This window comes from Procambarus clarkii, chromosome 48 (assembly GCF_040958095.1).
Source record: "Procambarus clarkii isolate CNS0578487 chromosome 48, FALCON_Pclarkii_2.0, whole genome shotgun sequence".
In the NCBI taxonomy this organism is placed as follows: Eukaryota; Metazoa; Arthropoda; class Malacostraca; order Decapoda; family Cambaridae; genus Procambarus; species Procambarus clarkii.
The window spans coordinates 10,586,030-10,597,533 of record NC_091197.1 but is presented as its reverse complement, the minus strand read 5'-3'; the positions used below and the strand labels follow the sequence as shown (position 1 = coordinate 10,597,533).

The 11,504-nt window shown below is 38.9% G+C and overlaps 1 protein-coding gene across 2 annotated transcripts in view; it reads left to right on the top strand.

Annotated features, from left to right (window-relative positions):
• Positions 1-6,066: 6,066 nt before the first annotated feature.
• Positions 6,067-11,504, top strand: part of LOC123764767 (double-strand-break repair protein rad21 homolog) — a 30,389-nt gene continuing 24,951 nt past the window's right edge. The window contains exon 1 of one of the 2 annotated variants that reach the window (XM_045752875.2): positions 6,067-7,683. The gene's annotated coding sequence lies outside the window, so the exon portion shown is untranslated. Of the gene's footprint in view, positions 7,697-11,504 lie in introns of both variants that reach the window. The other variant, XM_069302604.1, reaches the window with a different exon arrangement.

The window sequence follows — 11,504 nt, the reverse complement described above, 5'->3', positions numbered from 1 at the left end:
AATTCAACTTATTAGTTAAATTAAATAAGTTCCGCAATATACCAATAACAACATAATTCTTGCCTGCTCTTTTTTATTATTAACAAGCTTAGTTATACACAGCAATGTGCACCTACCCTATTCTATATGAAATATTACACAATGTAGATCAAAAACTAGCTATAAGTTCATCTAATATTCCCATCTCACAGGATGGTTAGTCATACATGGAATCAGGGGAGAAAATACCTGCCTCAATAAAAGAACAAATCAACTCTGACTGAAGATCAGGTCAGAACATAAAATGTAAGGCTGATCTATTAGCCCCCACTAGCAACATCTGGGTACAGCATAAGAATATCTCGCTTTTGTTTCATAATGCTAGCTCATCCTCCAATAATGATAGTATTCATAGCAATTATTTGCTAAAACGTACAAAAATGGGCTGTTGGGCCCCCAAAAATCCTCGTTTTGTATTGCTGAATTAGCCCAACTACTCCTAAAAAAATGGAAAAGTGACTAGCCTAACCTGTGCAAGCAATCCTAAGCTAAATATGTTAAAAGTGGTCTGGTTTGTAAACATATTAAAAATCATAAGAGTGAAGACGCCTATAATCAGAAGTTTCAGATATCCACAGAGACTGGCTCCTTCTACCTCTGCAACATCTATGTGAGATGTGACAGAATGATTGAGACATCTCTTCCTTCAATCAATAGCAACTCTGAAGCCATCATAATAGGTGACTTTAACGCAAGACACAATAAATTAGGGGATGATAAATAAACAGAAATGGTTCAGTGTTTGTAGGAAACAAAAAAAACACATACACAAAAACACAAAAAACGCATACTGTGTTTCCTCAGGAAACACAGTATGACTATTTTTTAGCTAAACCCATCTAATGTCACCCCTCTCTCAGGTGGAAGGCTTGATTGTGCAATAGGTCATGGTCTCTTAGACAATCTTGTCCACGGATCATTAGTACAAGAGCTAATTAGTGATCACCATGCCATACTGAGCACAAACACAATCAGAGATGTTAAATCACAATATTATGAAGGACAACAGTTAACATGCACTTCAAGCGCAATATATGATTGGTATCAGTCATATGCCTTTAACAATGTTAATGCTCTATATGAGGACCTTGTTAATGAAGTAACACAGTACTATGTCAAATGGGCGAAACCTAAACGGTCAAGAACTAAGAATAGAGGATAGCAGTGGTTCTAGATCTGTGATTCACGCCTGAAGTCCATGCATAATCATGTAATACATGTTGCTGAGCATTATAGTCCACAAAACAACTGGGTCACTTAATGCATTTCTCCAAGCTAACCGCGCTTTCATGGAACTGAAAGAACATGTACGTAGTCAATATTGGGAACAATTCTTACAGGAGCACCAATCATGCAACATCCTCAACCCAAATGTGGGCCAAAATTAAAAAGATTTCCAAACCTAACACCCCTCAACTCGCTCATCACTCCCCAACAACTCATACTGACATGCTGCTAGAACAGTATGCAAGCACTGCTTGCATATCGAATCTGCCCAAAAATATACATCACCTTGCTAGACTAATGTTAATGGGGGCTTTAATATTGAAGTTGCCTGTAGTGAAATGAGTCCAGATCATGCTTATGACATTTCTCTATTTGAGCTTGAAACTGCACTTGAGAAGAGCAGAGCAACTTCTGGAGACGATGGCATAACGTATAGAACTCTTAAGGCTTCTTGCCGACATACCTAACAGTCCGCTGCTAAAAATGAACATACAAAGTCTACGCCAAGGTGTCCTACCAGATCGTTGGACAAAGAACCTCATAATCCCTGTACCTAAGCCAAACTCGAACAAATTTAGGCCAACATCTTTAACTTCTTGCATGTGCAAGGTTCTTGGGAGGATTGTTCTCAGTAGGCTATTGTTAAAAATAAAAAATCAACTCACTTCTAAGTTGCATGACTTTCTCCCTGGGAAAAGTATTATTTTTTTTTTTTTTTTGCTGAGTACTTCATCAGACAGGAACCAAACACTCACGTTGCCTTTCTTGACCTCCAAGCTGCTTTTGACACAGCTAATAGGGAACTCATCCTAGAGTAACTAGCTTTTTTTTAGATGATGATGGTGCTGATGAGACTAATAGCTGACATACATACACAAGTCCATGAGGCTGTCATCTGCTACGCAGACGACATTTGCGCCATTGCAAACAGTGACAACCGGCTGCAAACTCTCGTTGAAACACTTGCAAATAAATGTATTGAATGTGGGCTTATCGTCTCCACAGGTAAAACTAGGACCTTTAACCTTAAGCCCCCAAAATCCATAATCCTTCTGTATTTAAAGTCAATGATCAGCGCATTGAAAACTGCAGGCAATACAAATACCTTGGTGTGAATATTAATAGTGACATTGTAAGTGAACTACCCTTAAGCTTAAAGAAAGGCTAAGACCTCCTAAAACGCTTGATGGAAAGCACATTGGTGTTAATGTCAAATATGCTAGAATGTTCTACATGATGTTCATCACGTCACTAGTCGACTACAATGCCCTGCACCTTATTAGTCTCCCTAGCAATAGACTGAAAGCTTTAGAGAAATTTCTAAATGAAGCCATGAGGATAATTCATGGCGCCCCCAGATGCACAAGAATCATCAACATGAGGGAGGAGCTGAAACTCCCAACCATATGTGAAAGAAGTCAGCAGCCGCAATATTTCAGCAGGAAATTAGGGAAAACAGAACAGTTACTGACACTTAAAAGGCCAGAAAGCACAAGTATAGAGAGCAATGACATATTTAGAACCGATAATTATATGTACGGGCAGTATAAAACATCCACTAGACAGTGTGACATTGTAATTGCCAGAATTATGCTGGGATATAGATATCTATGGTAGGTGGCTGCAGGTAATGAATTCCCCAATGGTGAACATTCCAATTGTAAACAATGTGAACAAGAGCTGGGACATACTCTCCAACACTATATCTGTTATTGCCCTTTTATCATTGACTTCAGACCAAATGGTATGAAGTACTTTGAGCTCTGTAATTACTTCATACACTCAGGAATATTAGAAGATATTCTTGTGCTGTACCTAGATTTTCCTAGTGGAGGCTAATATTTCCCTCACATTGAAGCCTCACATTTCATGTTCTTTCCTGATTCCACGTATGAGTATCCGTCCTGTGAGATTGGGTTGTTGGATGAGCTTGTAGCTGTTTTTTTTTATCTACACTGTGTAATCCTCCATACAGAATAGTGTAGCATTAGTATACCTAAGCTTGTTAAAACAAAAGACATTATTTGAGAGGAAGCGTATAGAAACTGGTAAAAGTAATTATAATGTAATATTTCCATGATTCAGTGCTTAGCTCTTATGAAAATCATTAAGTTATTATTTAGTCAGAGTTAATTTATTTTTATATTGAAGCAGGTATTTTCTCCCCTGATTCCATGTATGACTAACCATCCTGTGAGATGGAAATATTATATGAACTTATAGCTAGTTTTTTTTATCTACACTGTGTAATCTTTCATATAGAATAGGGGGTAGCAGCACATTGCTGTGTATACCTAAGCTTGTTAATAATTATATTAAAAAGTCCTGTTTGAGTAAGAACATCGGTAAATTAGTTTTTTGTTTTGTTTACACCGAGCGACGAGCATGATGTTAAATCAAAAACTAAATCATATGAAGACTCCGAAAAGAGAATTTAGTTGATAAAATGTTGGAAGGAAAAGGATAAGAGGTGACTTAATAGTTTAGAAGTATTTGAGATTATTAAATGACAAGGCAGTTTTGACAGAAAAAAATACTTAAAATATTGCACAAACATAACGTTCAACAACAGACTTCCAAAAATAAGCAAATTATTTAATTCTTCGAAGGAAAATATCGTGTTATTTATTCGAGTGATAAACAAATGGAAAAGTTTTACTAACATATCATTCAGAGAATACTGTGAATACATTTTAAAGTTGATTAAACAAGCACTTGTCTTCATATATACACAGCCTAGTTTAGATATAACGGTCAGCTACGCCTTTAATAACAAAGTTACTTTTTTGAAAGTCAGTGAACGAGGTGATATAATATTGTATATAAACGGTTAACAATAAACAAAAAGGCTGAATTTATCGCTCAGGATAAAACTGTTTTCGAATTCAAAGTGGTGAAATTTCGATTTAAAACAATACAGCATAACGTTTTGTCGGGGTCAGGATGCCTGTGTACATATATACTCTTAAGTTTATATCGAGGTTCCTACCTCCTAACACTATGTCAAGGTCAAGGTGTTATGGTCCCTAACACTATGACAAGGTGTTAGGGACCCTCCCAGGATACAACCCACACCATGTTGTTGTTTAAGATTCGCTACTTGGAACAAAAAAAGTTCCATGTAGCACGGGCTATAGTGAGCCCGTAGTCGACTTGTTAAAACCCCCACCGGTTTCCTAACTTCCAAAAACCGATTTACTGTTAGGTGAACAGCGGCATTAGGTGAAAGGAAACGTGGGCCAACCATTTCTGTCCCGCCCAGTATCGAACCTGGGATCCCCGATTGTGAGATTAATTAATATATCAAGACTCTTCTCTATATTTCTTAAGTTCTTCACTTGAGAAACAATTTGAAAAATTAACTCACCTGTGTTAATTGTTACAGTTTATAAGGTCTAACCTGGGCTGCCTAAAATATTTAAATGAATATACCAAAATTACTACATAAAAAAGTAGAAGATTTACTATTTAACGTAGAAACATGAATTATATTTATAAAAATACAATATACTTGTAATACCGTGTAGACCTCGGTTCCCAAACTGAGGGGAGGGGGGCATTTTCCCCCCATATTGTAGGTGGCATTAAGTTGAGGCAGTGTACTGATACCCGAGAGGGCCTTTTATTGAGAGTAGGGACCATTAATGACTTTATATGAAAAAGGGGTAATGACCGTAAAGAGTTTGGGAACCACAGGGCTGTAGACGGTAAAATATCATAGAATATTTATTCCTTACCTCTTGCAAAGAAGGTAGCCTCTTCCCTATGTTCCTCTGCTTACACAATGCTCCTTGCTTGATCTTATCACGAAGGTGGAATGGTGGCGTGTATTTAGTGCCGTCTGGTCCTTGCAATAAACGTTTAGCATGTAAGAGATCATTAATAGTTTCGCCTTTAAGACTTGATCGATTTTTCATTTATATGTTGAGAAAATGTTGTCTGAGGTGCAGGGTAAGAGGACAATGGCGGGAGGTTCACCATGAATGTGGATAATGCCCGGAAACCATTCTTATTTCCCCATTTTTCTTTTGAAAGTTTGTATATGGGGTAATACTCCCTTGTATTTGACATTCACAGTATTTACAAAAATGCTTTATTCAGGTCTCTTACTCTTAACGATCCACTCCCAACATAGTTTATCATCCAATATTTTGCTAAGACACTTTGTGTTCACACTTTTGCACTGTTTTCCTTCGTTAAAGTCGCCACGAACCCGCTGTCACGGCCAGAGTTTTGCCTTTGTTTCCGACTCACTATGATGGGGGATTAAAAATATGCCATAAACAAGCACCTGACATTGAACGACCAGCTCACAACCCAGCGCGTCCGTGACTGGTCAGAGTAGCAGGGTGGCCGCCCTCACAGGTGAGGAGAGTAACGCCGCCATAACACCTCAAGTTCTCCTCGAGGACCGCACGTGGTCAGTTCCGGTACACACTCACACAATAAGTACTGCTGACACTTCTACAAAGAAATTTGTAGAAGTAATAAATGTTTGACCTGCCCGAAACGCTGCGCGTACTAGTTAGTGGCTTTACAAGATTGTAATTGCTATGCTATGTATCCTCAATCCCAATGTACCTTCTTGTATACTGTATATATAAATAAATAAATACATAAATAAATAAATAAATAAATAAATAAATAAATAAATAAATAAATAAATAAATAAATAAATAAATAAATAAATTTATGAATGAGAATTTGGAAAATTAGAAACATCATCAATTTTTTGTTGTATTCAAATTTTATATCTTGATTTTGTATCAGAGTAGTAGAATTATAGAAAATAGCAAATTATCAACGCTTAGTACCAAATAGCAAGAAATGTACGAAATTTGGTACAAAAGTACCAAGTTTGGCAGCCTTGACGGTAAGATATTCGTTTTATTGAACCTGCCAAAATCTTCAGACAGAGGTGACGTGTATTCAAGTTAGCTTATTGATTGATTGATAAAGATTCAGCCACGCAAGAGGTGGCACGGGCATGAATAGCCTGTAATACAAGTTAGCAAGTTAGCACCCGAGAAAGGTAAGGTGTCACATGGACCAATAGGTCTTCTACAGTTTCCATACTTCGTATGTTCTTATGATGATTGGGGCAGTGGTGCTTTACTATTCTACTTTGGTCTTGAAGACTATAAAATGTGCCTCAGTGAGAGCTGGCTGTCATAGAGATCAGACAATGTCATAGTCGGTTGACATTTTCTGATGCATATAGTGCTTCCCCGGTGTCGATTTTTTTGTTGCCGTTGTTTCTGTCAATTATTTCCGTGTTGTTCATCAGGATGTCTCTGGTTATGATCTTAATGTGTGTAGAAATTATATGTTCTTTGATGGAGACTTCATTGTTGTTTGTGCATTTTCAGGCGACTTTTAAAGAGATGTTGCTGCCTTGCCTGTATACATAGGTTCCCCGACTTGGCGCCTTATTTTGATAATTACTTATTCGCCTGTATACTGAGATTTTTTGCACCTGATGGTTCGCAAGTGGGCATGTGAAGGCATAAATGACATTTGCCTCTTTCAAAGCTTTTCACTTGGTGTCAGGAGAGTTCGTCGTGAGTAAGTTGGTGGTCTTCTTCCTCTGGTAGTAGCGTGTCAAGTTAATCTTCTGATAGTTGGTGTTGGTAAGGTTCACGTTTCTTTCAATAATGTCTTTCAGGCTTAAACTTTCAACAGGCTTTCTTCAATGATCTAGCAAACTCACTCTTGATGAAGACGTTACAGTATAAAGTTATGTAGCATCATGGAACAATAATACAGCTTCTACCCAGCTGGAGATCTTTCCGGCCACCACAGATACAATTTTATCGTTTCACTTATAGTAAAGAACCATGAGCCATCTTGTGAAAAAGCTATATTTAATTTTCATTTAGCTCATATTTTTTTACAGTACATTATACACATCAAAGTTTTTATGTTAAATATATATTATCAAGAAGATATACATTTAAATTTGTACTGATGCAATTTACATATGAATTCCAGCAGGATATAATTCTTCAATTGTTATTTATTTGTTTAAAATGACTAAATCAAAAATATTGTTATTGATCTAAAGCTTGACAGAATATTTCATTACGAAAACAACACATAACAATTCATAGCCTACAATATTTTAATTTAAAGGGAATTACTGATATACACTGAAACATTTAGTAGTTCCTAATTATATTATATTTATACAAATTAACACAAGATTACTGCCATAATAATAAATTACAGGACCCGAAATCATGACTTGTCAGACATGCAATTGGACAAGTTTTCCCGCCTTTTGGAACCAAAATAAAAGTTTTCGCGGGAAGGCGACCAGCAGACCAGTCGGCCAGAGACCGCCATGAGTCTTGCGTACCTTGGGACCCTCTTCCTCTAAAGAGCCTTCTTCAACCGGTCTCTACAAGTTTAATAACCGTGAGTCTTACACGTACGTAATGTTCTTTGGCACACATTATCCTGAAGAAATCCCAGCTGGTTGAATGACTAGGATTGGGCAAGCCCAGTTCAATGGCTAAGACTGAGCAAGCCCAGGTTGAGTGACTAAGACTGAGCAAGCCCAGGTTGAGTGGTTAAGACTGAGCAAGCCCACGTTGAATGACTAAGACTGAGCAAGCCCACGTTGAATGACTAAGACTGGGCAAGCCCACGTTGAATGACAAAGACTGAGCAAGCCCAGGTTCAATGAGACTGAGCAAGCCCAGGTTCAGTGACTAAGACTGAGCAAGCCCAGGTTGAATGACTAAGACTGAGCAAGCCCACGTTGAATGACTAAGACTGAGCAAGCCCACGTTGAATGACTAAGACTGAGCAAGCCCACGTTGAATGACTAAGAATGAGTAAGCCCACGTTGAATGACAGACCGAGCAAGTCCAGGTTCAGTGAGACTGAGCAAGCCCAGGTTGAGTGACTAAGACTGAGCAAGCCCACGTTGAATGACTAAGACTGGGCAAGCCCACGTTGAATGACAAAGACTGAGCAAGCCCAGGTTCAATGGCTAAGACTGAGTAAGCCCACGTTGAATGACTTAAGACTGAGCAAGCCCAGGTTCAGTGACTAAGACTGAGCAAGCCCAGGTTCAGTGACTAAGACTGAGCAAGCCCAGGTTGAATGACTAAGACTGAGTAAGCCCACGTTGAATGACTAAGACTGAGCAAGCCCACGTTGAATGACTAAGAATGAGTAAGCCCACGTTGAATGACAGACCGAGCAAGTCCAGGTTCAGTGAGACTGAGCAAGCCCAGTTCAGTGACTAAGACTGAGTAAGCCCAAGTTCTGTGACTTAAGACTGAGCAAGCCCAAGTTCTTTGACTAAGACTGAGCAAACCCAAGTTCTGTGACTTAAGACTGAGCAAACCCAGGTTCAGTGACTAAGACTGAGCAAACCCAGGTTCAGTGACTAAGACTGAGCAAACCTAGGCTCCGTGGCTAAGTCTGAGGAAGGCCAGATTGGTGGAAAACTAACAACCTGTAGCAACCAGGTTGAAAGCAACCCTCTTGTTGTCTCATTAGTTCAGACCACAGCTAACCTTCTTATTGGCTCATAGCCACAGCTGTCTCAGTTCATGGCCACAGCTGACCTTATTGTCTCAATAGTTCATGGCCACAGCTGACCTTATTGTCTCACTAGTTCATGGCCACAGCTGACCTTATTGTCTCACTAGTTCATGGCCACAGCTGACCTTATTGTCTCAATAGTTCATGGCCACAGCTGACCTTATTGTCTCACTAGTTCATGGCCACAGCTGACCTTATTGTCTCACTAGTTCATGGCCACAGCTGACCTTATTGTCTCAATAGTTCATGGCCATAGCTGACCTTAGTGTCTCATTAGTTCATGGCCACAGCTAACCTTATTGTCTCATAGTTCATGGCCACAGCTGACCTTATTGTCTCACTAGTTCATGGCCACAGCTAACCTTATTGTCTCACTAGTTCATGGCCACAGCTGACCTTATTGTCTCTTTAGTTCATGGCCACAGCTGACATTATTGTCTCACTAGTTCATGGCCACAGCTGACATTATTGTCTCACTAATTCATGGCCACAGCTGACATTATTGTCTCACTAATTCATGGCCACAGCTGACCTTATTGTCTCACTAGTTCATGGCCACAGCTGACCTTTTTGTCTCACTAGTTCATGGCCACAGCTGACATTATTGTCTCACTAGTTCATGGCCACAGCTGACATTATTGTCTCACTAATTCATGGCCACAGCTGACCTTATTGTCTCACTAATTCATGGCCACAGCTGACCTTATTGTCTCACTAGTTCATGGCCACAGCTGACCTTTTTGTCTCACTAGTTCATGGCCACAGCTGACATTATTGTCTCACTAGTTCATGGCCACAGCTGACATTATTGTCTCACTAGTTCATGGCCACAGCTGACATTATTGTCTCACTAGTTCATGGCCACAGCTGACCTTATTGTCTCACTAATTCATGGCCACAGCTGACCTTATTGTCTCACTAGTTCATGGCCACAGCTGACCCTCATACTCAATGTCTCGCCTCATTTATATAAGATACTCAAATGGTAAATTAAAAACCAAAACCGACCTTTGTTCGATGCAAGTACGTATAAACAACAAAAGTGGTTACCGTATTGGTAGGCCACAGAATAACACAACTAGAATTATATATGTCAGCTTGCCAGGAGTCATATGGCCCTCTAACATTAAACTGTACGAAACAGTCAGTAGACATTATGAGTATTCAAATCTACACACTGATTTTCGCATTGCTATATTACGCTAATGTAATTTCTTTGCATTAGACTATAATTTCACGTGGGATATATATATATATATATATATATATATATATATATATATATATATATATATATATATATATATATATGTATATATATATATATATATGTATATATATATATATATATATATACATATATATGTATATATATATATGTATATATATATATATATATATATATATGTATATATATATATATATATATATATATATGTATATATATATATATATATATATATATATATATATGTATATATATATATATATATATATATATATATATATATATATGTATATATATTGTGACGGTAACGCGTTGGTGTTCGGCTGTTTAAGGCTAGGGGTATGGCCTCGTCACATAGTTATAAAAAAAAATAGAAAAACTGGAACTTCGTCTGTGGTAAGGTAAGGAGAAGACACACAAAACACAAGTAAAACTTTAACAATGAAATTTTAATTACGTTAAATAAATCAAAACATGAAAATATGGACAAACAAATATGTATAATAAAATCAATGAATCAAAATAATAAGAATACTTAAATGACACAATGAAAGTTACGTTAAGGCAAAATAACAAGAAGTGCAACACAAAGTTTAAGTGGGAGGTGCTGGAATATTGGCTTAAAGCCACCACCTCTCTCAGTACACGCTAACGTCTAGCTGGGAGGAGTGCTGGCTACGAAAGCACGGAACATTCTCAAGACTGATGTTGGGGCGACCCCAGACATCGGGTAGTATTGGGGGGCGAGTGCAGGTGCAGCCAGACCGGCGACCAATCAGCGGAGCCGTAGCGATCAACGGGTAGTTTGGTGATTTGGGTCCGAACAGGTGGCGGGCTGCATACGTTTCTGCTCACCCTTGCAAGCCTTGCTGGTGTTGGTGTTGTTGTCGTTGTTGGACATTTCTTCCATAGTCTTTTTATATAATTGTGAAGACGTAATTTTTGGAGGGAAGAGCAGGCTCAATCTCTTGAAGGAGATTATCGTCACAACTCTCCCCCGAAGCCTGCGGTTCTGGAAGAAGTACGTCGTTATGTGGTGGAGTAATGGATGGAGTCGCTTCTACTTCATAAACTCTGGAGAGGGCATCGGCTATGGTGTTGTCAGAACCCTTGATATAGCGGATCTCCAGGTTGAAGTCTTGTAAATACAGAGCCCATCGTAGAAGACGCTGGTTGGTGAATTGGGCTTGATGTAGGAAGCGGAGAGGGTTGTGGTCTGAGAAGATGGTGGTAGACTTGGCGCCTTGTAGGTACGGAGCGAAGTGTTGGAGGTTCAGGACGATGGATAGTAGCTCCTTTTCAATAGTGCTGTAGTTCCTCTGGTGTGGTTTCAGTTTGTAGCTGTAGTAGCTGACAGGTAGAACCTCCTCGCCTCGTAGTTGCATCAGGACACCACCAACGCCGGTACCACTGGCGTCGACATGAAGGACGAAAGGCTTGGTGATATCTGGAG